The sequence below is a fragment of the Anomaloglossus baeobatrachus genome, chromosome 12, assembly GCF_048569485.1.
Source record: "Anomaloglossus baeobatrachus isolate aAnoBae1 chromosome 12, aAnoBae1.hap1, whole genome shotgun sequence".
NCBI classification, from domain to species: Eukaryota; Metazoa; Chordata; class Amphibia; order Anura; family Aromobatidae; genus Anomaloglossus; species Anomaloglossus baeobatrachus.
In genome coordinates, this window is record NC_134364.1 from 18,836,923 (window position 1) to 18,861,921 (window position 24,999).

The following is a 24,999-nucleotide window of genomic DNA, read 5'->3' on the forward strand; positions in this document are numbered from 1 at the left end:
CGTCCCTTGAGCCCTGTGGTGGAGAAAAACTGCTCCCCACCCTGACAGACTCGCGTCTGTCGTGACCACTGCCCAGGATGGGGGCAGGAATGATCTTCCCTGCGTTAATGAGGTGGGAAGGAGCCACCATAGCAGAGAATCCTTGGCCGTCTGAGAAAGGGAGACTTTCCTGTCTAGGGAAGTTGTCTTCCCGTCCCACTGGCGGAGAATGTCCCATTGAAGTGGACGCAGATGAAACTGCGCGAACGGGACTGCCTCCATTGCTGCCACCATCTTCCCTAGGAAGTGCATGAGGCGCCTTAAGGGGTGCGACTGACCCTGAAGGAGAGACTGCACCCCTGTCCGTAGAGACCGCTGCTTGTCCAGCGGAAGCTTCACTATCGCTGAGAGAGTATGAAACTCCATGCCAAGATACGTTAGTGATTGAGTCGGTGCCAGGTTTGACTTTGAAAAGTTGATGATCCACCCGAAAGTCTGGAGAGTCTCCAGCGCAACATTCAGGCTGTGTTGGCATGCCTCTTGAGAGGGTGCTTTGACAAGTAGATCGTCTAAGTAAGGGATCACCGAATGTCCCTGAGAATGCAAGACTGCTACCACTGCCGCCATGACCTTGGTGAAAACCCGTGGGGCTGTCGCCAGACCAAATGGCAGAGCTACGAACTGGAGATGGTCGTCTCCTATCACGAAACGTAGAAAACGTTGGTGCTCTGTAGCAATCGGCACGTGGAGATAAGCATCTTTGATGTCTATCGATGCAAGGAAATCTCCTTGAGACATTGAGGCAATGACAGAGCGGAGGGATTCCATCCGGAACCGCCTGGCGTTCACATGCTTGTTGAGCAGCTTTAGGTCCAGAACAGGACGGAACGAGCCGTCCTTTTTTGGAACCACAAAGAGATTGGAGTAAAAACCTTGCCCTTGTTCCTGCAGAGGAACAGGGATCACCACTCCTTCTGCTTTTAGTGAGCACACCGCCTGCAGAAGGGCATCTGCTCGGTCGGGATGTGGGGAGGTTCTGAAGAACCGAGGCGGAGGACGAGAACTGAATTCTATCCTGTACCCGTGGGACAAAATGTCTGCTACCCACCGGTCTTTGACCTGTGGCAGCCAAATGTCGCAAAAGCGGGAGAGCCTGCCACCGACCGAGGATGCGGAGGGCTGAGGCCGAAAGTCATGAGGCAGCCGCCTTGGAAGCGGTACCTCCGGTTGCTTTCTTGGGGCGTGACTGAGCCCGCCAGGAATCTGAGCTCCTTTGCTCCTTCTGAGTCCCTTTGGACGAGGAGAATTGGGTCTTGCTGGAGCCTCGAAAGGACCGAAACCTCGACTGCCACTTCCTCTGTTGAGGTTTGCTTGATCTGGGCTGGGGTAAGGAGGAGTCCTTACCCTTGGATTGCTTAATGATTTCAGCCAATTGTTCACCAAACAGTCTATCTACAGATAGCGGCAAGCTTGTTAAACATTTTTTGGAAGCAGAATCCGCTTTCCATTCCTTTAACCACAAGGCTCTGCGCAAGACAACAGAGTTGGCGGATGCCATTGAGGTACGGCTCGTAGAGTCCAGGACAGCGTTGATAGCGTAAGTCGCAAACGCAGACATTTGCGAGGTTAGGGACGCTACTCGCGGCACTGCTGGACATATGATAGAGTCCACCTGTGCTAGACCAGCTCAAATAGCTTGGAGTGCCCACACGGCCGCGAATGCTGGAGCAAACGACGCGCCGATAGCTTCATAGACAGACTTTAACCAAAGGTCCATCTGTCTGTCATTGGCATCTTTAAGTGAAGCCCCATCTTCCACTGCAACTATGGATCTAGCTGCAAGCCTGGAGATTGGGGGATCCACCTTTGGACACTGGGTCCAGCGTTTGACCACGTCAGGGGGGAAAGGGATAACGTGTATCCTTAAGACGTTTGGAGAAACGCTTATCTGGGTAGGCATGGTGTTTCTGGACTGATTCTCTGAAGTCAGCGTGGTCCAGAAAAGTACTCAGTTTAGGCTTGGGATACAGGAAATGGAATTTCTCCTGCTGTGCAGCTGCCTCCTCTGCAGAAGGGGCAGGGGGAGAAATTTCCAATAGACTATTGATGGCCGCTATAAGGTCATTTACCATGGCGTCACCATCAGGAGTATCCAGATTTAGAGCGGTTTCAGGATTAGACTCCTGATCCCCCTCCTCTGTCTCATCATGTAGAGACTCTTCTCGTTGAGACCCTGATCCGCGTGATGACGTGGAGGGTCTCTCCCAGCGAGCACGCTTAGGTTGTCTGGGACTGTCATCTGAATCAGAGCCGTCAGGCTGAGATGCCTGGGACCCCCTTGAAGCACGGATTAACTCCAACTGAGGGGGACCGGGGAACATTGCCGCAGCAGTGTCCATGGACTGAGTAACTGGCCTGGCCTGCAAGGTCTCTAGGATTTTTGTCATAGTGACAGACATCCTGTCAGCAAAAACAGCAAACTCTGTCCCCGTCACCGGGACAGGGTTCACCGGCGACTCTGCCTGGGCCACTACCACCATAGACTCCAGCTGACGAAGTGGCACAGGGACCGAACATTGCACACAATGGGGGTCATTGTAACCTGCCGGTAGATTAGCCCCACAAGCGGCACAAGCAGCGTTCACAGCCTGTGTCTTGGCACCCTTGCGTTTTGCAGATGACATGTTGTCGTCTCCTCAGAGCAATAGGGGTATACAGCCAAGAAGCGACCTTACAGTGTAAAATATATATATATATATATATATATATGGTACAGAGAAAAAAGTACACAAATATCACACTGTGGCACTAGTGGGGCCAGCACTTAAGTGCTGCTTACCGCCCGCTAAACGCGGGTATGTGGTCGCCAGAAATCCCTTGTCTGGGTCTCCCAGAGCCTGTGTCCGTTCTCCAGCCAGACTGCATGTAGGAATGGCTGCCGGCGTCCTGTGGAGGGGGGGCGGGCCCTGGGCGTGTGCAGACAAAAAGCGGGAAACCTGCGTCCCCCTGTGCTCAGTGAGAGGGCTGGAGCATGTAAATAAGGCTCCAGCCCTCGGCGCTGAATAAACATACAGCGTCTCTCCCTTGCCCTGATTGACAGGGTGGGGGCGGGAACGAAGAAGAGCTAGGCCGCAAAAGCCGGGGACTAAATTTATAAGCGCCGCCGTCGTAAAAGCACGGTCGGCGCTAAGTCCCCGGCGCACTACAAGTCGCAGCCGCGCCGCCGCTCCAGGGGCGGCCGGCGCGGCAGTCCCCAACACATAAAGTCACTCAGAAAAACTGCAGTGACTGTAACCCCAGCGCGCAGCGCTACTGTCCCCGGCGCACTAGCACACCCAGCAAGTCTGGAGTGTGCGCGGCCTGTACAAACGGGGACACAGAGTACCTTAATGTCGCAGGGCCTTGTCCCTGAACGGTACTCAGCTCCGTATCCAGCAGGTTCCATGGGTCTGTGGATGGAGCCCGGCCTCAGGGCTTGGGGGCCGGTAAGATCCCACTTCCTCAGAGCCCCTCAGGGGGATGGGGAAGGAAAACAGCATGTGGGCTCCCGCCTCCGTACCCGCAATGGGTACCTCAACCTTAACAAACACCGCCGACATAAAGTGGGGTGAGAAGGGAGCATGCTGGGGGGCCCTAGTATGGGCCCTCTTTTCTTCCATCCGACATAGTCAGCAGCTGCTGCTGACTAAACAGTGGAGCTATGCGTGGATGTCTGACCTCCTTCGCACAAAGCAGAAAACTGGTGAGCCAGTGATCCCACTGGGGGGTGTATAGCCAGAAGGGGAGGGGCCTTACACTTTTTAGTGTAATGCTTTGTGTGGCCTCCGGAGGCAGTGCTATACACCCAATCGTCTGGGTCTCCCAATGGAGCGCCGAAGAAATATAAAATAGTATTCTGCTTGTTTCCCGACTTTCCGAGAGCCGGAATGTTTTCAGTTTTTGGGCTCTGGGGCTGTGTGGAGACTCATTTTTTGCACCCTGAGGTGATGTTTTTATTGATATTATTTTGGGGTATATGCGATCTTTTTATTGACATTATTTTGGGGTATATACAATGTTTTTATTGACATTATTTTGGGGTATATACAATGTTTTTATTGACATTATTTTGGGGTATATACAATGTTTTTATTGACATTATTTTGGGGTATATGCAATGTTTTATTGACATTATTTTGGGGTATATATAATGTTTTTATTGACATTATTTTGGGGTATATACAATGTTTTATTGACATTATTTTGGGGTATATGCAATGTTTTATTGACATTATTTTGGGGTATATGCGATCTTTTTATTGATTTATTGACATTATTTTGGAGTATATACAATGTTTTTTATTGACATTATTTTGGGGTATATGCAATGTTTTTATTGACATTATTTTGGGGGTATATGCAATGTTTTATTGACATTATTTTGGGGTATATATAATGTTTTTATTGACATTATTTTGGGGGTATATACAATGTTTTATTGACATTATTTTGGGGTATATGCAATGTTTTTTATTGACATTATTTTGGGGTATATGCAATGTTTTTATTGACATTATTTTGGGGTATATATAATGTTTTTTATTGACCTTATTTTGGGGTATATATAATGTTTTATTGACCTTATTTTGGGGTATATATGTTTTTTAATGACATTATTTTGGGGTATATGCAATGTTTTTATTGACATTATTTTGGGGTATATGCAATGTTTTTTATTGCCCTTATTTTGGGGTATATGCAATGTTTTTTATTGACATTATTTTGGGGTATATATAATGTTTTTATTGACATTATTTTGGGGGTATATATAATGTTTTTAATGACCTTTTTTTGGGGTATATATAATGTTTTATTGACCTTATTTTGGGGTAAATATAATGTTTTATTGACATTATTTTGGGGTATATATAATGTTTTTATTGACCTTATTTTGGGGTATATATGTTTTTAATGACATTATTTTGGGGTATATGCAATGTTTTTTATTGACATTATTTTGGGGTATATGCAATGTTTTTATTGACATTATTTTGGGGTATATACAATGTTTTTTATTGACATTATTTTGGGGTATATATAATGTTTTTATTGACATTATTTTGGGGTATATATAAATGTTTTTATTGACATTATTTTGGGGTATATATAATGTTGTTTATTGACTATTTCTGGGGTATATGCAATGTTTTTATTGACATTATTTTGGGGTATATGCAATGTTTTTATTGACATTATTTTGGGGTATATGGGATGTTTTCATCACCTGTTTTTTTGGGGGGTTTTTTTGTTCCAAAAAAATTGCAATTTTGACATTTTAATTTGTTTTTCTCATTAAACTGATTACCAATCGAATCAATTTTTTTTATATTTTGATAGCTCGGCCCTTTAAGAACGCAGCGATATCAAATGTGTATTTTTTATTTTACTTATTCTTAATGGGGATTTGAACTTGTGTTTTAAAAAATATTTTTCATATTTTTAAAACATATTTTTAAAAACTTTTTACAGTACTTTATAGTCTTCTTAGGGCACCTGAAGCTGCGGTCATCTGATTGCTTGTGCTGTAATCCGCTATGAATGCAGCTCGCAGCCGACATTCACGGGGGGGGGGGGGGGGGGGGGGGGGGGGGGGGGGGGGTCGTAATGACAGTGGGAGGTGATGTGCTGCCAACCGGTGCACAATAAATCCCGCTATCAGAGATAAGCAATAGGACGCAACTGGTAAACAGCGGCAGATCTACATTGTCCGATCCTCCCGCGGCTGTTAGAGGCAGATGATGAGCTGATCAGATCAGCCGACATTTGCAGGGAAACACGCGGGCTCAGTGTGCGTCACTCGCACCAAATCATGGACACTATCCACGCCGTACAGGGCACTTCATGGGGACTTCAGGATTCCAGCTGACGTTTCCATGCACCTGATCCTCGGAATATATCGATCTAATCAATCTTCTAGCTGCTCTAATGAATGACCCGCAGCCGCGCGGCCTCGCTCTGCACATCTATATGATGGATTTTAGCCTTACATGCTGATAAAGCAAGGACGGTCCTTTCCAAGAGATTCTCAGCGTTTTCAGAAATACTTAAATCTCTCCATACGACAGTCCTTCCCTCTATTGTGCATCAATTTCAAGGTCTGAGCAAGTAACCTGCAGTGTAAAGTAAGGAGGCTTTCAGGTAGAGAAATAAGTGTCCTAGCATGCTGGTAACGCAGATGTCAGGAACCTGGAGACGGGGCAGCTGTTCATTTTTGCAGCAGCGACCAAAAAAAACAATCATCACATCCCTTCATAGCATAAATAGCAATTCCCTGATTTAAGGCATTTGCATTTTTGCCACAAGAGCAAAGAGGTCATACAGTACCTATAGTGCCGATAGATACTGCAGATCAATAGGGAAAGATCTGAAAACTGCACCAGCAGAATAGTGAGTGCAGCTCTGGAGTAAAATACAGGAGGTAAGTCGGGATCAGTAATGTATGTACACAGTGACTGTACCAGCAGAATAGTGAGTGCAGCTCTGGAGTATAATACAGGAGGTAACTCAGGATCAGTAATGTAATGTATGTACACAGTGACTGTACCAGCAGAATAGTGAGTGCAGCTCTGGAGTATAATACAGGAGGTAACTCAGGATCAGTAATGTAATGTATGTACACAGTGACTGCACCAGCAGAATAGTGAGTGCAGCTCTGGAGTAAAATACAGGAGGTAATTCGGGATCAGTAATGTATGTACACAGTGACTGCAGCAGCAGAATAGTGAGTGCAGCTCTGGAGTATAATACAGGAGGTAACTCAGGATCAGTATTGTATGTACACAGTGATTGCACCAGCAGAATAGTGAGTGCAGCTCTGGAGTATAATATAAAGGATGTAACTCAGGATCAGTAGTGTAATGTATGTACACAGTGACTGCACCAGCAGAATAGTGAGTGCAGCTCTGGTGTATAATACAGGAGGTAACTCAGCATTAGTAGTGTAATGTATGTACACAGTGACTGCACCAGCAGAATAGTGAGTGCAGCTCTGGAGTATAATACAGGAGGTAACTCAGGATCAGTAATGTAATGTATGTATGTATACAGTAACTCCACCAGCAGAATAGTGAGTGCAGCTCTGGAGTATAATACAGGAGGTAACTCAGGATCAGTAATGTAATGTATGTACACAGTGACTGCAGCAGCAGAATAGTGAGTGCAGCTCTGGAGTATAATACAGGAGGTAACTCAGGATCAGTAATGTAATGTATGTACACAGTGGACTGCAGCAGCAGAATAGTGAGTGCAGCTCTGGAGTATAATACAGGAGGTAACTCAGGATCAGTAATGTAATGTATGTACACAGTGACTGCAGCAGCAGAATAGTGAGTGCAGCTCTGGAGTATAATACAGGAGGTAACTCAGGATCAGTAATGTAATGTATGTACACAGTGACTGCAGCAGCAGAATAGCGAGTGCAGCTCTGGAGTATAATACAGGAGGTAACTCAGGATCAGTAATGTAATGTATGTACACAGTGACTGCAGCAGCAGAATAGCGAGTGCAGCTCACAAAATTTTCTCAAAAAGAACAAATAAAAATTTGCCAGTGACTAGTGATGGGTCAGACCCGGACTGTATAAGTCCAGAGCCACGCAGTTTCAAAGGTGCCCGGGATTCCGGGTGTTTGATCCGGATCCAGCCCTCAAGAAATTAGAAAAAAAAAATAAAGGAAAAATAAAGAAAAATAAGAATGAAGCGAGCGCTGCACTTACCCAGGCTCCGGCGCGGCTGGAACTGCTCCTGCGGCCTCTCTGTGCCGCTCATCATCGCTCATTACATATGCACGGCTTTCCCCCGCCCACCGACCGGCCAGCCTCTGTGATTGGTTGCCCACCTGTGTGACAGTGTCTATAAGGAGGATAATAAGCTGCACACTCACCACTATCAAAATATAAACCTGAAGAATGGTAAAGCATTACTGCTATAGGGGGTACTATGGAATACATGAAAAATGTATGGCATCAAGGTTAGGTTCCCGAAAAGAAGGGAATTTTGTTACTTACCGTAAATTCCTTTTCTTCTAGCTCCTATTGGGAGACCCAGACGTGGGTGTATAGCTACTGCCTCCGGAGGCCACACAAAGCATTACACTAAAAAGTGTAAGGCCCCTCCCCTTCTGGCTATACACCCCCAGTGGGATCACTGGCTCACCAGTTTTAGTGCAAAAGCAAGAAGGAGGAAAGCCAATAACTTGGTTAAACAAATTCACTCCGAGTAACATCGGAGAACTGAAAAAACCGTTCAACATGAACAACATGTGTACCCGAAAAAACCCAAAAATCCCGAAGGACAACAGGGCGGGTGCTGGGTCTCCCAATAGGAGCTAGAAGAAAAGGAATTTACGGTAAGTAACAAAATTCCCTTCTTCTTCGGCGCTCCATTGGGAGACCCAGACGATTGGGACGTCCAAAAGCTGTCCCTGGGTGGGTAAAGAAATACCTTATGTTAGAGCTGCGAAGACAGCCCTCCCCTACGGGGAGGCAACTGCTGCCTGCAGGACTCTTCTACCTAGGCTGGCGTCCGCCGAAGCATAGGTATGCACCTGATAATGTTTGGTGAAAGTGTGCAGACTCGACCAGGTAGCTGCCTGGCACACCTGCTGAGCCGTAGCCTGGTGCCGTAATGCCTAGGGCGCACCCACGGCTCTGGTAGAATGGGCCTTCAGCCCTGATGGAACCGGAAGCCCAGCAGAACGGTAGGCTTCAAGAATTGGTTCTTTGATCCATCGAGCCAGGGTGGCTTTGGAAGCCTGCGACCCTTTGCGCTTACCAGCGACAAGGACAAAGAGTGCATCGGAGCGGCGCAGGGGCGCCGTGCGGGAAATGTAGATTCTGAGTGCTCTCACCAGATCTAACAAATGTAAATCCTTCTCATACTGATGAACCGATGAGGACAAAAAGAAGGCAAAGAGATATCCTGATTAAGATGAAAAGAGGATACCACCTTCGGGAGAAACTCCTGAATGGGGCGCAGCACTACCTTGTCCTGGTGGAAGACCAGGAAGGGAGCCTTGGATGATAGCGCTGCCAGCTCAGACACTCTCCGAAGAGATGTGATCGCTACCAGAAAAGCCACTTTCTGTGATAGTCTAGAAAGTGAAACCTCCCTCAGAGGCTCGAAGGGCGGCTTCTGGAGGGCAACTAGCACCCTGTTCAGATCCCATGGATCTAACGGCCGCTTGTACGGGGGTACAATATGACAAACCCCCTGCAGGAACGTGCGCACCTTAGGGAAGTCGTGCTAGACGCTTTTGAAAAAAGACGGATAGTGCCGAGACTTGCCTTTAAGGGAGCCGAACGACAAACCTTTTTCTAACCCAGATTGCAGGAAAGAAAGAAAGGTAGGCAATGCAAAAGGCCAGGGAGACACTCCCTGAGCAGAGCACCAGGATAAGAATATCCTCCACGTTCTGTGGTAGATCTTAGCGGACGTGGGCTTCCTAGCCCGTCTCATGGTGGCAACGACCCCTTGGGATAATCCTGAAGACCCTAGGATCCAGGACTCAATGGCCACACAGTCAGGTTCAGGGCCGCAGAATTCCGATGGAAAAAACGGCCCTTGGGACAGTAAGTCTGGTCGGTCTGGTAGTGCCCACGGTTGGCCGACCGTGAGATGCCACAGATCCGGATACCACGCCCTCCTTGGCCAGTCTGGGGCGACGAGTATGACGCGGCTGCAGTCGGATCTGATCTTGCGTAGCACTCTGGGCAAGAGTGCCAGAGGTGGAAACACATAAGGGAGCCGGAACTGCGACCAATCTTGCACTAAGGCGTCTGCCGCCAGAGCTCTGTGATCGCGAGACCGTGCTATGAAGGTTGGGACCTTGTTGTTGTGCCTGGACGCCATTAGGTCGACGTCCGGCCTTCCCCAGCGGCTATAGATTTCCTGAAACACGTCCGGGTGAAGGGACCATTCCCCTGCGTCCATGCCCTGGCGGCTGAGGAAGTCTGCTTCCCAGTTTTCTACGCCGGGGATGTGAACTGCGGATACGGTGGAGGCCGTGGCTTCCACCCACATCAGAATCCGCCGGACTTCCTGGAAGGCTTGTCGACTGCGTGTCCCTCCTTGGTGATTGATGTATGCCACCGCTGTGGAGTTGTCCGACTGAATTCGGATCTGCTTTCCTTCCAGCCACTGCTGGAAGGCTAGTAGGGCAAGATACACTGCTCTGATTTCCAGAACATGGATCTGAAGGGTGGACTCCTGGTGAGACCACGTACCCTGAGCCCTGTGGTGGAGAAAAACTGCTCCCCACCCTGACAGACTCGCGTCTGTCGTGACTACCGCCCAAGACGGTGGTAGGAAGGATCTTCCCTGTGATAATGAGGTGGGAAGAAGCCACCATTGCAGAGAGCCCTTGGCCGTCTGTGAAAGGGATACTTTCCTGTTCAGGGATGTAGACTTCCCGTCCCATTGGCGGAGAATGTCCCAATAAAAGAGGACGCAGATGAAACTGCGCAAACGGAACCGCCTCCATTGCCGCCACCATCTTCCCGAGGAAGTGCATGAGGCGTCTTAAGGAGTGCGACTGACCTTGACGGAGAGTCTGCACCCCAGTCTGTAGTGACCGCTGCTTGTCCAGCGGAAGCTTCACTAGCGCTGAGAGGGTATGAAACTCCATGCCAAGATACGTTAGTGATTGGGTCGGTGACAGGTTTGACGTTGAGAAGTTTGATGATCCACCCGAACGTCTGGAGAGTCTCCAGCGCAACATTCAGGCTGAGTTGGCATGCCTCTTGAGAGGGTGCCTTGACAAGTAGATCGTCCAAGTAAGGGATCACAGAGTGTCCCTGTGAGTGCAAGACTGCTACCACTGCCGCCATGACCTTGGTGAACACCCGTGGGGCTGTCGCCAGACCGAATGGCAGAGCTACGAACTGAAGATGGTCGTCTGCCATCACGAAACGTAGAAAACATTGGTGCTCTGTAGCAATCGGCACGTGGAGATAAGCATCTTTTTTTTTTTTTTATCATAAAGGTTTTTATTGAGTTTTCAGAAAAATACAAACTTCTCATACAACAACATCAAGAACAGAGCATTGAGTAGCAAGAGGTGGAATAGCCTCGAGCCATTATCAGAATATCAATCTGGGACATTAATTACCCCTTACAACAACAACCTGAACATAGGAGCAGGGAGGGAGGGGGGAAAGAGAGGGGGGTGGGGGAAGCAGCTCTACAAGACATTCTTAGGCATAATCAATTTATTTATGGTGTAGGTGTCGGTATCTGGGGGAGGGCCGTTGCATAAAGGGAAGTGGCCACGGGTGCCATTGTTTAAGTCTCACCGTTCTCTTCTCTAGGTTGGGGGCCAAGTTGGTTTCGTATAAGCAGTGTAGGTTGATCCTCTCAATTAGATCTCTTTTTGTAGGGGGGCTCACCGACCTCCACTTGTATGCCACACAGTACCTGCCAGCTATGAGAATGTGAGAAATGATGTTTTTTAAAAGATCCGGGATCCATCTAAGCCAATGTGTAGCACCGCTAAGGTTGGGTTTGGAGAAAGGCGGAGACTAGTAACCTCATGGATTAGATTGAACACCTCCTGCCAGAAGTTAGATAACTTAGGGCAAAACCACCACATATGACATAAGGTGCCCCTGTGGTTGCAGCCCCTCCAGCACAGTGGTGACACATGTGGGGAAAAAGAAGCCAGTTTAGTAGGGGAGTTGTACCACCTCAGATGAACCTTTTTTAATTGCTCTATATGACTGAGACAAGAAGAGAACTTGTGGATCCATTTTGAGGCCGCGAACCATTCTTGCGGCGGAAGCGGAGAAGCTAGATCTTTTTCCCATTTGAGCATATACGGCAATTGTTTGTCCGGTTGTGGGGAGTTTAGCATATTATGGATATATGAAAGGCCTTTGATTTTGCTATTTTGAAAGAATTTTTTAATTGAGGCGTGGTCGGCTGTCGTGGGAGCCGGGAGATGAGGAGCGGACTGAAGAAAGTGACGTATTTGAAAAAACTGGAATAGACTGTGTCGGGGAAGGTTAAATTTATCACACATTTCTGAGTACGGGAGTAGGACGCCTTCTCTATAGAGATCTGCTAGGGTGATTGGACCTCCACGTGTCCAGGCGGCAAGATTCAAGTTCGGAATGAAGGCTTCTAGCGATCTAAGGGGAATGCTGGGACCTAAAGCATGTGACACTGGCTTGCTCCACAAGGACCAAGCTTTCTTTAGAGCTGCTGTGGTGGGTAGAAGATCGCCGGGGGGCGAAGGGGTTAGGAGCAGGGAGTCTATGAATTGTTTAGGGGAGTGGACCTGTGCCCAGGTGTACTCAATCTGTAACCATCTTAAGTCTGAATCATTCCTCCACCAATCTCGAGCCGGTTCCAGGATAGCGGCTCTGTGGTATGTTAGAATATTAGGAATACCCATTCCTCCACCACTTAACGGGGCATGCATGCATCTCAGGGCTATTCTAGGTTTTTTCCCAGCCCATATAAATTTACTCATTAGCGAATGAATTTTGGTGAGATACCGTTGCGGAATTGTTAGGGGCAGGCACCGAAGTAAGTAGATAATTTTTGGGAGGCAGATCATTTTAAAGGTCTGCATTCTCGCCACCCAAGAGAGCGGGAGAAGAGAAAGGCGAGTAAGTTCTCTATCCAGTGAGGTGTGCAGGGTCAGCAGATTTTTCCGGATCACGGAGTGTAGCGGGGCCAGTATAATACCCAGGTAGGGGATACCCTCGTCTTCCCATTTGAAAGGGTAAAGATGAGAAAGAGTGGCTCTAGTTGAGGCGGGCAGGAAGAGCGGAAAAATTAAGGACTTGGTAATATTAAGCTTGTAATACGAGACTTGAGCGAAGGAGGACAGGATCTCCATTACGTGTTTTAGGGACACCTCTACATTAGTGCAGGATAAAATCACATCATCCGCATATAGACTAATCACATGGTTTGTACTCCCCACTCGAATCCCCGAGATCCGAGGGCATTCACGGATAGTCTGTGCCAGAGGCTCTATAGCAAGGGCATAGATGATAGGGGAGAGCGGACAACCCTGGCGTGTCCCATTGGATAATTCAAAACTCCGAGATATAAATCCGGATGCCAGAACTTTGGCGTTAGGGTTAGAGTATAGTGCCATTATGGCGGTAAGTATGGGGCCTTCAAATCCAAACTTGGCCAGTACAGATTTCAGATATCCCCAGTGCACCCTGTCAAACGCCTTCTCTGCGTCCAAGGACAGGAATACACTGGGGATTTTCCTCCCCTCAGCCACCGCAATCAGGTCCAGCATACGTCTCGTCCCATCTTTCGCCTGCCTCCCCGCCACAAACCCCACTTGATCCGGGGAAATCAGTGATGGAAGGACTTTATGTATTCTAGCTGAGATTATTTTGGCGTACAATTTTAAGTCGCAGTTTAGGAGGGATATTGGCCTGAAGTTTCCTGGTGATGTAGGGGGTTTTCCTGGCTTTGGCAGGGTAGTTATAATGGCCTCTAGATTATTTGGTGAAATATCTGCTGTGGCTCGCCAAGAGGAGAAAAGTCTCAGGAGGAAAGGAGACAGGGTTTCAGTGAATTGCCTATAATAGGAGTTAGTGAGGCCGTCTGGGCCTGGAGCTGAATTTCTTTTGGCTGTGATCACCGCCTGGCGAACCTCTTCCAGGGAGAAAGGGGAATTTAGTTGCTCTAGATGTACTGTAGATAACCGAGGAAGATTAATATTGTTTAAGAAGGAATTAATTGCCGATTGGGTAGGCTTTGGGGCATTGGGGTCATTTTTAAGGTTGTAGAGAGACTGATAAAAATCAGCGAATGCATTGGCTATTTCCGTTGGGTTGCGTATTGTGGCATTAGAACCCGTCACGAGGTATTCAATTTTGTTTTGCATTTCTCGTTTTTTAACCCTCCTGGCTAGTAAGGCACCCGCCCTGTCACCCATCATATAGTACCGCTGTTTGAGGGATCTTAAATTTTTCTCATAGTCTACCATCAGCAATTGGCGGAGCTGTGTTCTTAGTTTCCTGAGTTCGTCAGATGTTGACATGTTTGGGGCAGATTTATTGTGGGCTTCTAAAAGCGCTATGTGGGACAGTAGAGCTTTGGAAGTTGCCTGACGCCTCCTTTTCTCCCTAGTGGCAATTTTGATGAATGACCCCCTAATAAAGGCCTTGTGTGCAGACCATAGCGTTTCCTCTGTCACCTCCTTGTTGTCATTAAATTTAAAAAACTCTGCGAGGTCGGCCTGCAACTCCTCAGAGATTTGTCTACAGGCCAGGAGGGAGTCATTCATGCGCCACCGGGTAAAAACGGGCGTGCGGCTTTGCTCCTGGACTGTCAGGTATATGGGGGCATGGTCCGACCAAGCTATAAGTCCAATTTTTGAATCTGAGCAATCCATAATAAGTGAGCTTTCAACCAGAAAGTAGTCCAATCTGCTGTATGAGGTGAACCGAGGTGAGAAGAATGTGTAGTCCCTCTCATTTGCATGTTGGTATCTCCATATATCATGGAGATGCCTTTCTGAAATTATTGTGCTCATTTCCTTCCTCTTTACAGCAGTATTGGAGCAATCCAGAGTGCTGGACATTAACATGTTAAAATCCCCGCAGATTATTTGCTTACCCTCTGTAACAGATGAAAGCTTGGAAAGAAACCTCCGCAGAAAGCTGATCTGACCAGAGTTGGGGGCGTAAAGGGTTGCAATAGTATACTTAGAGCCATTTATGGAGCAATTAATAATGGCGTATCTACCTTCAGGGTCTAAATGTTGGGAATGTAGTGTGAACGCAACAGTATTTTTTACACAAATGAATACTCCAGCCTTTTTTTTTTTCCCACAAGCCAGCAGTATGAAAGGAAATTTAGCATTATTTAACCTGTGCGAGTCCCCCTGGAGGAGATGAGACTCTTGACCACAAATCACGTCACATTTGGATTTAACCACTTCCCGCCAAAACATGGATCTCTTGGCCGGCGAGTTCAGGCCCCTAACATTTATAGACATACAGTTCAGTACCATTGTACATGAAAAAAAATCCCTTGCCTAGAGCTGCGGGGGGAGAAAGGAAGGTTAGGCAGGAAAGAGGTAACACTGACAACATTAACATCACTAACATTACTGATGTAGGGAGCATCAGTCCACATAGAAAAAAGCCCAAAAAGGGGGCCTGCGGTATGGTGGAAATTTACCGCCATGGGGGCTCAGGGTCCTGGTTGAACAGAACCAGCGGACCTTAAAAGTAGCAACTAAGTCTCAGCCGCGACTCAGACATATCACATAACTCACGCGACGGACCAATCTTCATTCACTTTATCCCTTTGGGATGATCCTGTGGCTCTTGGAGATCTGGCCGGGAGATTTGCCATGTTCCATGAGGATAGGAGCTTTGCCAACTGTTGTGGGGAATGGCAGACGTGGGTGTTTCCTGCACGGAAAAGCAGGATCTTTACAGGGAAACCCCATCTATAGGATATAGCTTCATCCCTGAGAATTTTGGTATAAGGGGCAAATTCCCTCCTTTTTGCCAGGGTTCCTGCAGACAGATCCGGAAAAATGGACAGGTGCTGGAATTGCTCAGACAGAGGCGGCCTCCTTCTCAGGGCTCGCAGCAGGGCTTCTTTGGTCTTGTAAAAGTGCAGGCGAGCCAAAGTGTCCCGGGGGGCATCAGCACTGAGGGATTTAGGCTTAGGGACTCTGTGTATTCTGTCCACCAGGAAATCAGTTGCAGACAGGTCTGGGAGCAGCTCCTGCAGCAAGGAGCCTAGAAAGCTCTGCAGCCCCTTGTCTGGTATGGCCTCTGGAATTCCTCTGATTCTTATGTTGTTTCTGCGGGACCTGTCCTCTAAATCCAAGACCTTGGTATGGAGCTTTTGCACTTGTTCCTCCAGTGCTGCATTGGCATCAATGAGGCTATTGTGTGACTTTGTCAGCTCCTGCATTTTAGTTTCAATGTGTGCTGTGCGACTGCCTATGGCAGTGATATCTCCCCTCAGCTCAGCCACCATATCTTTCCAATCCTGCTGCAGTGATGAGCGGAGGGCACTGAGCAGTTTCTGCATGGTACCTTTGGTAAGCGGTATATCTGCAGCGTCTGTGTCCAAGTCTGGGCCTGCTGTGGATCCCCTCCTGGATGAGCGTGAGGAAGCTGTGGAGGAGGATGCTGCTGCCATTTTCCCTCTTCCCGTGCTGGAGAAGAAGTCTGTAACTTTCGCCGGGGACGGCTTCTTCTGGGACTTTCCCCTTGGCATGCCACGTTCCTGGGTACCTCCGCAGCAGTTTCCCCCCGTGTGCAGAGAGATTGGTGCCACTGGTGAGCCGCAGTGAGCCGGTTAGGAGTCGAGGTGGCTGGAGCTCAGCAGCTAGGTGACCGGTGCCATTAGCAAGCAGGCCACGCCCCCCGAGATAAGCATCTTTGATGTCTATTGATGCTAGGAAATATCCTTGAGACATTGAGGCAATGACGGAGCGGAGGGTTTCATCCGGAACCGCCTGGCCTCCACGTGCTTGTTGAGCAGTTTTAGGTCCAGAACGGAACGGAAAGAGCCATCCTTTTTTGGCACCACAACCAGATTGGAGGAAAACCGTGTCTTGTTCCTGAAGAGGAACAGGGATTACCACTCCTTCTGCCTGCAGAAGAGCATCGGCTCGGTGGGGAGGTGGGGACGTTCTGAAGAATCGAGTCGGGGGACGAGAACAGAACTCTGTCCTGTGCACGTGGGCACAATGTCCCTCACCCACCGGTCTGTGACCTGTGGCAGCTAAATGTCGCCAAAGGCGAGCGAGTCTGCCATCAACCGCGGATGCGGAGAGATGAGAGAGCTGAGAGTCATGAGGAGACCGCCTTGGTAGCGGTTCCTCCGGCTGCCTTCCTTGGGCGTGATTGAGCCCCCGGAAGCTGAGCCCCTCTGAGGCTTTTCAGCTCTTTTGGACGAGGACAATTGGGACCTGCCCGAGCTTGGGAAGGACCGAAACCTCGACTGTCCTTCCAGGACAGCATTAATAGGGTAAGTCGCAATGCAGACATTGCGAGGTTACGGACGCCCCTGCGGCACAAATGTACATATGCTCAAGACCAGCTGTGCAAGAACAGCTGAAAAGCTTAGGGTGCCCATACGGCTGTAAATGCCGGAGCAACCGACACGCCGATCGCCTCATAGACAGATTTCAACCAGAGTCCATCTGTCTGGCATCTTTAAGTGAAGTCCCATCTCCACTGCAACTATAGCTCTAGCCGCAAGCCTGGAGATTGGAGAATCCACCTTTGGACCCTGGGTCCCGCGCTTGACCACGTCAGGGGGAAAAGGATAACGTGTATCCTTAATACGTTTGGAGAAAACGCTTATCTGGTAAGCGTGGTGTTCCTGGACTGCTTCTCTGAAGTCAGCGTGGCCAGAAAAATACTCAATATACGTTTGAGCTACTGAAATGGGACTTCTCCTGCTGTGAAGCTGACTCCTCCGCTGGGGGAGCTGAGGGAGAAAAGATCCAACATTCCATTGATGGACGCTATAGGATCATTCCTTATGGCGTCACCATCCGGTGTATCCGGATTGAGAGCGGTGTCAGGATCAAAGTCCTGATGAGCTACGTGTGCCTCATCATACAGAGAGCCTCCTGGGACCCCCCCCCCCCGGAGCACCGATTTTATTCCCAATGAGGGTGGCCAGGGAGCAATGATCCAGATTGCCCATGGCCTGTGCAAGTCTCTATCCCATTGCAACTCCATCCCTGTCCTTGGACAGGGTTGACAGGTGGTTCCTTTGGCCACGTCTAGTAGAGACCCCGGCTGACCAAGTGCTCCAGGGGAGCATTGCACACAATGGGGTTCAGTGCCGTGGAACAGCATCACATGCAGTAAAAACAGCATCGAAAGCCTGTGTTGCTTATATGCTGCTGCCGACTAGCCATCTAGGAGTATAGAGCCAAGAATGGCGACCGTACAGTGCAATGTATAGCATACAAGCATAAAGTACAAATGAACACTGCAGCACATGCAATACAAGCAGCATTAAAAGCCTGTGCCTTGGCACCCCTGCTTTTCTGCTGCTGTAGACTAGCCATCTAGGGGAATATAGCCCAGAATATCGACCATACAGTGCAATGTATAGCATACAAGCATAAGTACAAATGAACACTGCAACCCCTGCAATACAAGCAGCATAGAAAAAACCTGTGCCTCAGCACCCTTGCTTTTCTGCTGCTGTAGTCTAGTCATTCTAGGCGAAAATAGCCCAGACTAGCGACCGTACAGTGCAGTGTATAGCATACAAGCATAAATACACATGACACTTCAGTACCTGCAATACAAGCAGCATGGAAAGCCTGTGCCTTAGCACCCCTGCTTTCCTGCTGCTGATGTGTCGCCATCTAAGAGGGCATATAGCCAAAAATAGCGACCTATGCAGTGTAAGCATAAAATACAAATGGACAACTGCGGTATTTAGTGGGGTCAGCACTTCAGGTGCCGCTTACCGCCCGCCTATAAGCGGGTGTGTGGTCGCCCTAGTCCTGTGCCTGGTTGCCCAGAGTCCGATCTCTCAGCTCGGACTGCAGGAATGGCTGCCGGCGTCCTTCTCCAGCTCGTGTGAGTAGGGGCGGGCCGTGGGCGTGCCCCCAAGTCAGAGCGGGAAACCGGCGTCCCACAGTGTCCAGTGAGAGGGCTGGAGCATGTAAATAAGGCTCCAGCCCTCGGCGCTGCTGATTGTACAGCGTCTCTCCCCTACCCTGATTGACAGGGTGGGGGCGGGAACGAAGCGGAGCTAGGCCGCAAAAGCCGGGGACTGGATTTATAAGCGCCGCCGCCGTAAAAGCGCGGTCGGCGCTAAGTCCCCGGCGCACTACAAGTCCCAGCCGCGCCGCCGCTCCCGGAGCGTCCGGCGCGGTAGTTCCCCATACATAAAGTCACTCAGCTAGGCTGCAGTGACTGTAACCCTTTACTGTCCCCGGCGCACTAGCACACCCAGCAAGTCTGGAGTGTGCTGTGCCTGTGTGTACGGGGACACAGAGTACCTGAATGGTGCAGGGCCATGTCCCTGAACGGTACCCAGCTCCGTATCCAGCAGGTTCAATGGGTCTGTGGATGGAGCCCGGCCTCAGGGCTTTGGGGCCGGTAAGATCCCACTTCCTCAGAGCCCCTCAGGGGGATGGGGAAGGAAAACAGCATGTGGGCTCCAGCCGCCGTACCAGCAATAGGTACCTCAACCTTACAAACCACAAGCGGGGTGAGAAGGGAGCATGCTGGGGGCCCTATATGGGCCCTCTTTTCTTCCATCCGATATAGTCAGCAGCTACTGCTGACTAAACAGTGGAGCTATGCGTGGATGTCTGACCTCCTTCGCACAAAGCAGAAAACTGGTGAGCCAGTGATCCCACTGGGGGTGTATAGCCAGAAGGGGAGGGGCCTTACACTTTTTAGTGTAATGCTTTGTGTGGCCTCCGGAGGCAGTAGCTATACACCCAATCGTCTGGGTCTCCCAATGGAGCGCCGAAGAAATTAGAGATTACCTTGTCGTTGGTTTTCGGGCTTATTTGCATTGATCAATACATTTGCTAAACATTTCTATTACTTTCAGATATTCATAGCAGTTTGACAATACCATTTTTCATTTTTTCCAGATAGCTAAATGTATTTTTCATTGTAATGCTTTACCATTTTTCATGTTTATATTTTGATGGTGGTTAGTGTGCAGCTTATTATCCTTTTTATAGTCATGTATTTTTAGGTGAGCACATACAGGTGTTCCAGTCAGTTTTTTTCTGAATTGTGTGACAGCGTCTGACTGCAACCAATCACAGGCGCTGTCTGTGGGTCAGAATCATGATTCATGAACCAGGAGGGCTCAGGATGAGCAGAGGAGGAAACATCACGGGCGCAGCTCATACTCAGCCCCCTGCTTCATCAATCAGGAAGGCTCAGGATGAGCAGAGGAGGAGCGCAGCTTATTCAGAGCCGCCTGCTTCATGAACCAGGAGGGCTCAGGATGAGCAGAGGAGGAGCTCAGCTTATTCAGAGCCGCCTGCTTCATGAACCAGGAGGGCTCAGGATGAGCAGAGGAGAAGCTCAGCTTATTCAGAGCCTCCTGATTCATGAACCAGGAGGGCTCAAGATGAGCAGATGAGGACCGCAGCTTATTCAGAGCCTCCTGCTTCATCAATCAGGAGGGCTCAGGATGAGCAGATGAGGACCGCAGCTTATTCAGAGCCTCCTGCTTCATCAATCAGGAGGGCTCAGGATGAGCAGAGGAGGAGCTCAGCTTATTCAGAGCCTCCTGATTCATGAACCAGGAGGGCTCAGGATGAGCAGAGGAGGAGCTCAGCTTATTCAGAGCCTCCTGCTTCATGAACCAGGAGGGCTTAGGATGAGCAGAGGAGGAGCGCAGCTTATTCAGAGCCCCCTGCTTCATGAATCAGGAGGGTTCAGTATGAGCAGACGAGGAAAGATCGTGGGTGCAGCTCTTCCTCAGCCTCCTGCTTCAAAATAAGCAGGGGAGGAAACATTACAGGTGCAGCTCACCCAGAGCCTCCTGCTTCATGATCCAGGAGGGCGCATTAGGAGCAGGAGGAGGAAATATCACGGGTGCAGCTCATCCAGAGTCTCCTTCTTCGGGCTTCAGAATGAGCAGAGGAAACATTGCGGACGCAGCTCATCCAGGGCTTCCTGCTTCATGAACCAGGAGGGCGCAAGATATGCAGAGGAGGAAACATCGCGAGCGCAGCTCATCCAGGGCCTCCTGCTTCATGAACTAGGAGGGCGCAGGATATGCAGAGGAGGAAACATCGCGGGCGCAGCTCATCCAGGGCCTCCTGCTTCATGATCCAGGAGGGCTCAGGATGAGCAGAGGAGGAAACATCGCGGGCGCAGCTCATCCAGGGCTTCCTGCTTCATGAACTAGGAGGGCGCAGAATATGCAGAGGAAGAAACGTCGCGGGCGCAGCTCATCCAGGGCCTCCTGCTTCATGAACTAGGAGGGCGCAGGATATGCAGAGGAGGAAACATTGCGGGCGCAGCTCACACTCCGCCCCCTGCTTCATGAACTAGGAGGGTGCAGAATATGCAGAGGAGGAAACATTACGGGCGCCGCTCATCCAAGGCTCCTGCTTCATGAACTAGGAGGGCGCAGGATGAGCAGAGGCGGAAACATCGCTGACGCAGCTCATCCTGAGCCATAAAACAGAGCTTCAGTGAGTATACCGCTTATGCTCCTTATTCCTTCCACCAACATTTTTAATCCCCGAATTCTAGTTTCCATAGAGTTATATGGGCACCGGATTCCGGACCGGAAGTGGATTTTTTTTTTTTTTAAAAAAACAATTATCAGGGATTCGCCAGTCCCGGTTATCTGCGCGTTCGCCCATCTCTACCAGTGAGTAATGAGCCTGGAAAGCATCAGATTCATGAGACACCTTATCACAGTATGGTTAACCCTTCTCATGCTGAGCCCGGTATTAAATGCCTGTATTTCTACCATGATTGCTTGTGGTAAAGCTCCTGTAGATTTGAGGCACAGTAAGGCCCTGTGCGCACTTACCGGATTTTGCCGCGGATTTGCTGCATGTTTCGCTGCAGAAAATGTTCATAACATCTCTGCAGTGAATCACCAGCAAAACCTAATGGGGGGGGAAAAATCCTGTGCGCACTATGCGGAATTTGACAGCTGCATGTTTTGCTGCGGGATTCCTGCAGCAAAAACAATTGCATGTCACTTCTATGGCGCACGTCGCTGCGGGATTTCGCTCCATTGACTGCAATGTAATCGTGAAATCCCACAGGGAATAACGCAGGCAGCAAATTCTGTGCGGTTCATTGCGTTTTCCTGCGTTATTCCCTGCGGTATTTCGCAGTTTACCTCCGGTAATGTACATCGCTGCCTGCGGTTTTGCAGGGAAGTCATGTCATTACAGGAAGAGGAAGCCGTGCAGAGAGTAAACACACACAGATCACACACATAGAAAGCAAATGGAAATATAGAAAGAAGAAAAAAAAAAAAAACCACGTGAGCTCCGCTGTATATTCACCGTCCAGCCGAGGTAAGCACACAGCGGCGGCACGGTATTCTTGGGCTGGGGAGGGAGAGGTGCAGGGTTAATGTCCCCCGCCTCCCTCCCGCAGCTGAGAATATCAGCCACAGCTGCCCCGGCACTGTCGCATGCATTATGCGGCAGTACCGGCGTGGCCCCAGCTCTTCCTGCCGCCGTGTAGCAGTGGCAGTCGGGGTAATACAAGGAGTTAATGGCGGCGTATCACTGCCATTAACTCCAGGCTTGATCATGGCAGAGTCTATGTGACAGCTGACATGATCAACCCGTAAGTAAAGTGAATAAAACACACAGAAAAGAAGGGAATTTTGTTACTTACCGTAAATTCCTTTTCTTCTAGCTCTTATTGGGAGACCCAGACGATTGGGTGTATAGCACTGCCTCCGGAGGCCACACAAAGCAATTACACTAAAAAGTGTAAGGCCCCTCCCCTTCTGGCTATACACCCCCAGTGGGATCACTGGCTCACCAGTTTTAGTGCAAAAGCAAGAAGGAGGAAAGTCAATAACTGGTTTAAACAAATTCACTCCGAGTAACATCAGAGAACTGAAAACCGTTCAACATGAACAACATGTGTACCCGAAAAACAACCAAAAATCCCGAAGGACAACAGGGCGGGTGCTGGGTCTCCCAATAAGAGCTAGAAGAAAAGGAATTTACGGTAAGTAACAAAATTCCCTTCTTCTTCAGCGCTCTATTGGGAGACCCAGACGATTGGGACGTCCAAAAGCTGTCCCTGGGTGGGTAAAGAAATACCTCATGTTAGAGCTGCAAGACAGCCCTCCCCTACGGGGAGGCAACTGCCGCCTGCAGGACTCTTCTACCTAGGCTGGCGTCCGCCGAAGCATAGGTATGCACCTGATAATGTTTGGTGAAAGTGTGCAGACTCGACCAGGTAGCTGCCTGGCACACCTGTTGAGCCGTAGCCTGGTGTCGCAATGCCCAGGACGCACCCACGGCTCTGGTAGAATGGGCCTTCAGCCCTGATGGAACCGGAAGCCCAGCAGAACGGTAGGCTTCAAGAATTGGTTCTTTGATCCATCGAGCCAGGGTGGCCTTAGAAGCCTGCGACCCTTTGCGCTTACCAGCGACAAGGACAAAGAGTGCATCCGAACGGCGCAGGGGCGCCGTGCGGGAAATGTAGATTCTGAGTGCTCTCACCAGATCTAACAAATGTAAATCCTTCTCATACCGATGAACTGCATGAGGACAAAACGAAGGCAAAGAGATATCCTGATTAAGATGAAAAGAGGATACCACCTTCGGGAGAAACTCCGGAATGGGGCGCAGCACTACCTTGTCCTGGTGGAAGACCAGGAAGGGAGCCTTGGAAGACAGCGCTGCTAGCTCAGACACTCTCCGAAGAGATGTGATCGCTACCAGAAAAGCCACTTTCTGTGATAGTCTAGAAAGTGAAACCTCCCTCAGAGGCTCGAAGGGCGGCTTCTGGAGGGCAACTAGTACCCTGTTCAGATCCCATGGATCTAACGGCCGCTTGTACGGGGGAACGATATGGCAAACCCCCTGTAGGAACGTGCGCACCTTAGAAAGTCGTGCTAGACGCTTCTGAAAAAAGACGGATAGCGCCGAGACTTGTCCTTTAAGGGAGCCGAGCGACAAACCTTTTTCTAACCCAGATTGCAGGAAAGAAAGAAAGGTAGGCAATGCAAATGGCCAGGGAGACACTCCCTGAGCAGAGCACCAGGATAAGAATATCCTCCACGTTCTGTGGTAGATCTTAGCAGACGTGGGTTTCCTAGCCTGTCTCATGGTGGCAACGACCCCTTGGGGTAAGCCTGAAGACGCTAGGATCCAGGACTCAATGGCCACACAGTCAGGTTCAGGGCCGCAGAATTCCGATGGAAAAAAGGCCCTTGGGACAGTAAGTCTGGTCGGTCTGGTAGTGCCCACGGTTGGCCGACCGTGAGATGCCACAGATCCGGATACCACGCCCTCCTCGGCCAGTCTGGAGCGACGAGTATGACGCGGCTGCAGTCGGATCTGATCTTGCGTAGCACTCTGGGCAAGAGTGCCAGAGGTGGAAACACATAAGGGAGCCGGAACTGCGACCAATCTTGCACTAGGGCGTCTGCTGCTAGAGCTCTTTGATCGCGAGACCGTGCCATGAAGGTTGGGACCTTGTTGTTGTGCCGGGACGCCATTAGGTCGACGTCCGGCCTTCCCCATCGGCGACAGATTTCCTGAAACACGTCCGGGTGAAGGGACCATTCCCCTGCGTCCATGCCCTGGCGACTGAGGAAGTCTGCTTCCCAGTTTTCTACGCCGGGAATGTGAACCGCGGATATGGTGGAGGCCGTGGCTTCCACCCACATCATAATCCGCCGGACTTCCTGGAAGGCTTGCCGACTGCGTGTCCCCCCTTGGTGATTGATGTATGCCACCGCTGTGGAGTTGTCCGATTGAATTCGGATCTGCTTCCCTTCCAGCCACTGTTGGAAGGCTAGTAGGGCAAGATACACTGCTCTGATCTCCAGAACATTGATCTGAAGGGTGGACTCCTGCTGAGTCCACGTACCCTGAGCCCTGTGGTGGAGAAACACTGCTCCCCACCCTGACAGACTCGCGTCTGTCGTGACCACCGCCCAGGACGGTGGTAGGAAGGATCTTCCCTGTGATAATGAGGTGGAAAGGAGCCACCACTGCAGAGAGTCCTTGGCCGTCTGGGAAAGGGAGACTTTCCTGTCCAGGGATGTTGACTTCCCGTCCCATTGGCGGAGAATGTCCCATTGAAGTGGACGCAGATGAAACTGCGCAAACGGAACCGCCTCTATTGCCGCCACCATCTTCCCGAGGAAGTGCATGAGGCGTCTTAAGGAGTGCGACTGACTTTGAAGGAGAGCCTGCACCCCAGTCTGTAGAGACCGCTGCTTGTCCAGCGGAAGCTTCACTATCGCTGAGAGAGTATGAAACTCCATGCCAAGATACGTTAGTGATTGGGTCGGTGACAGATTTGACTTT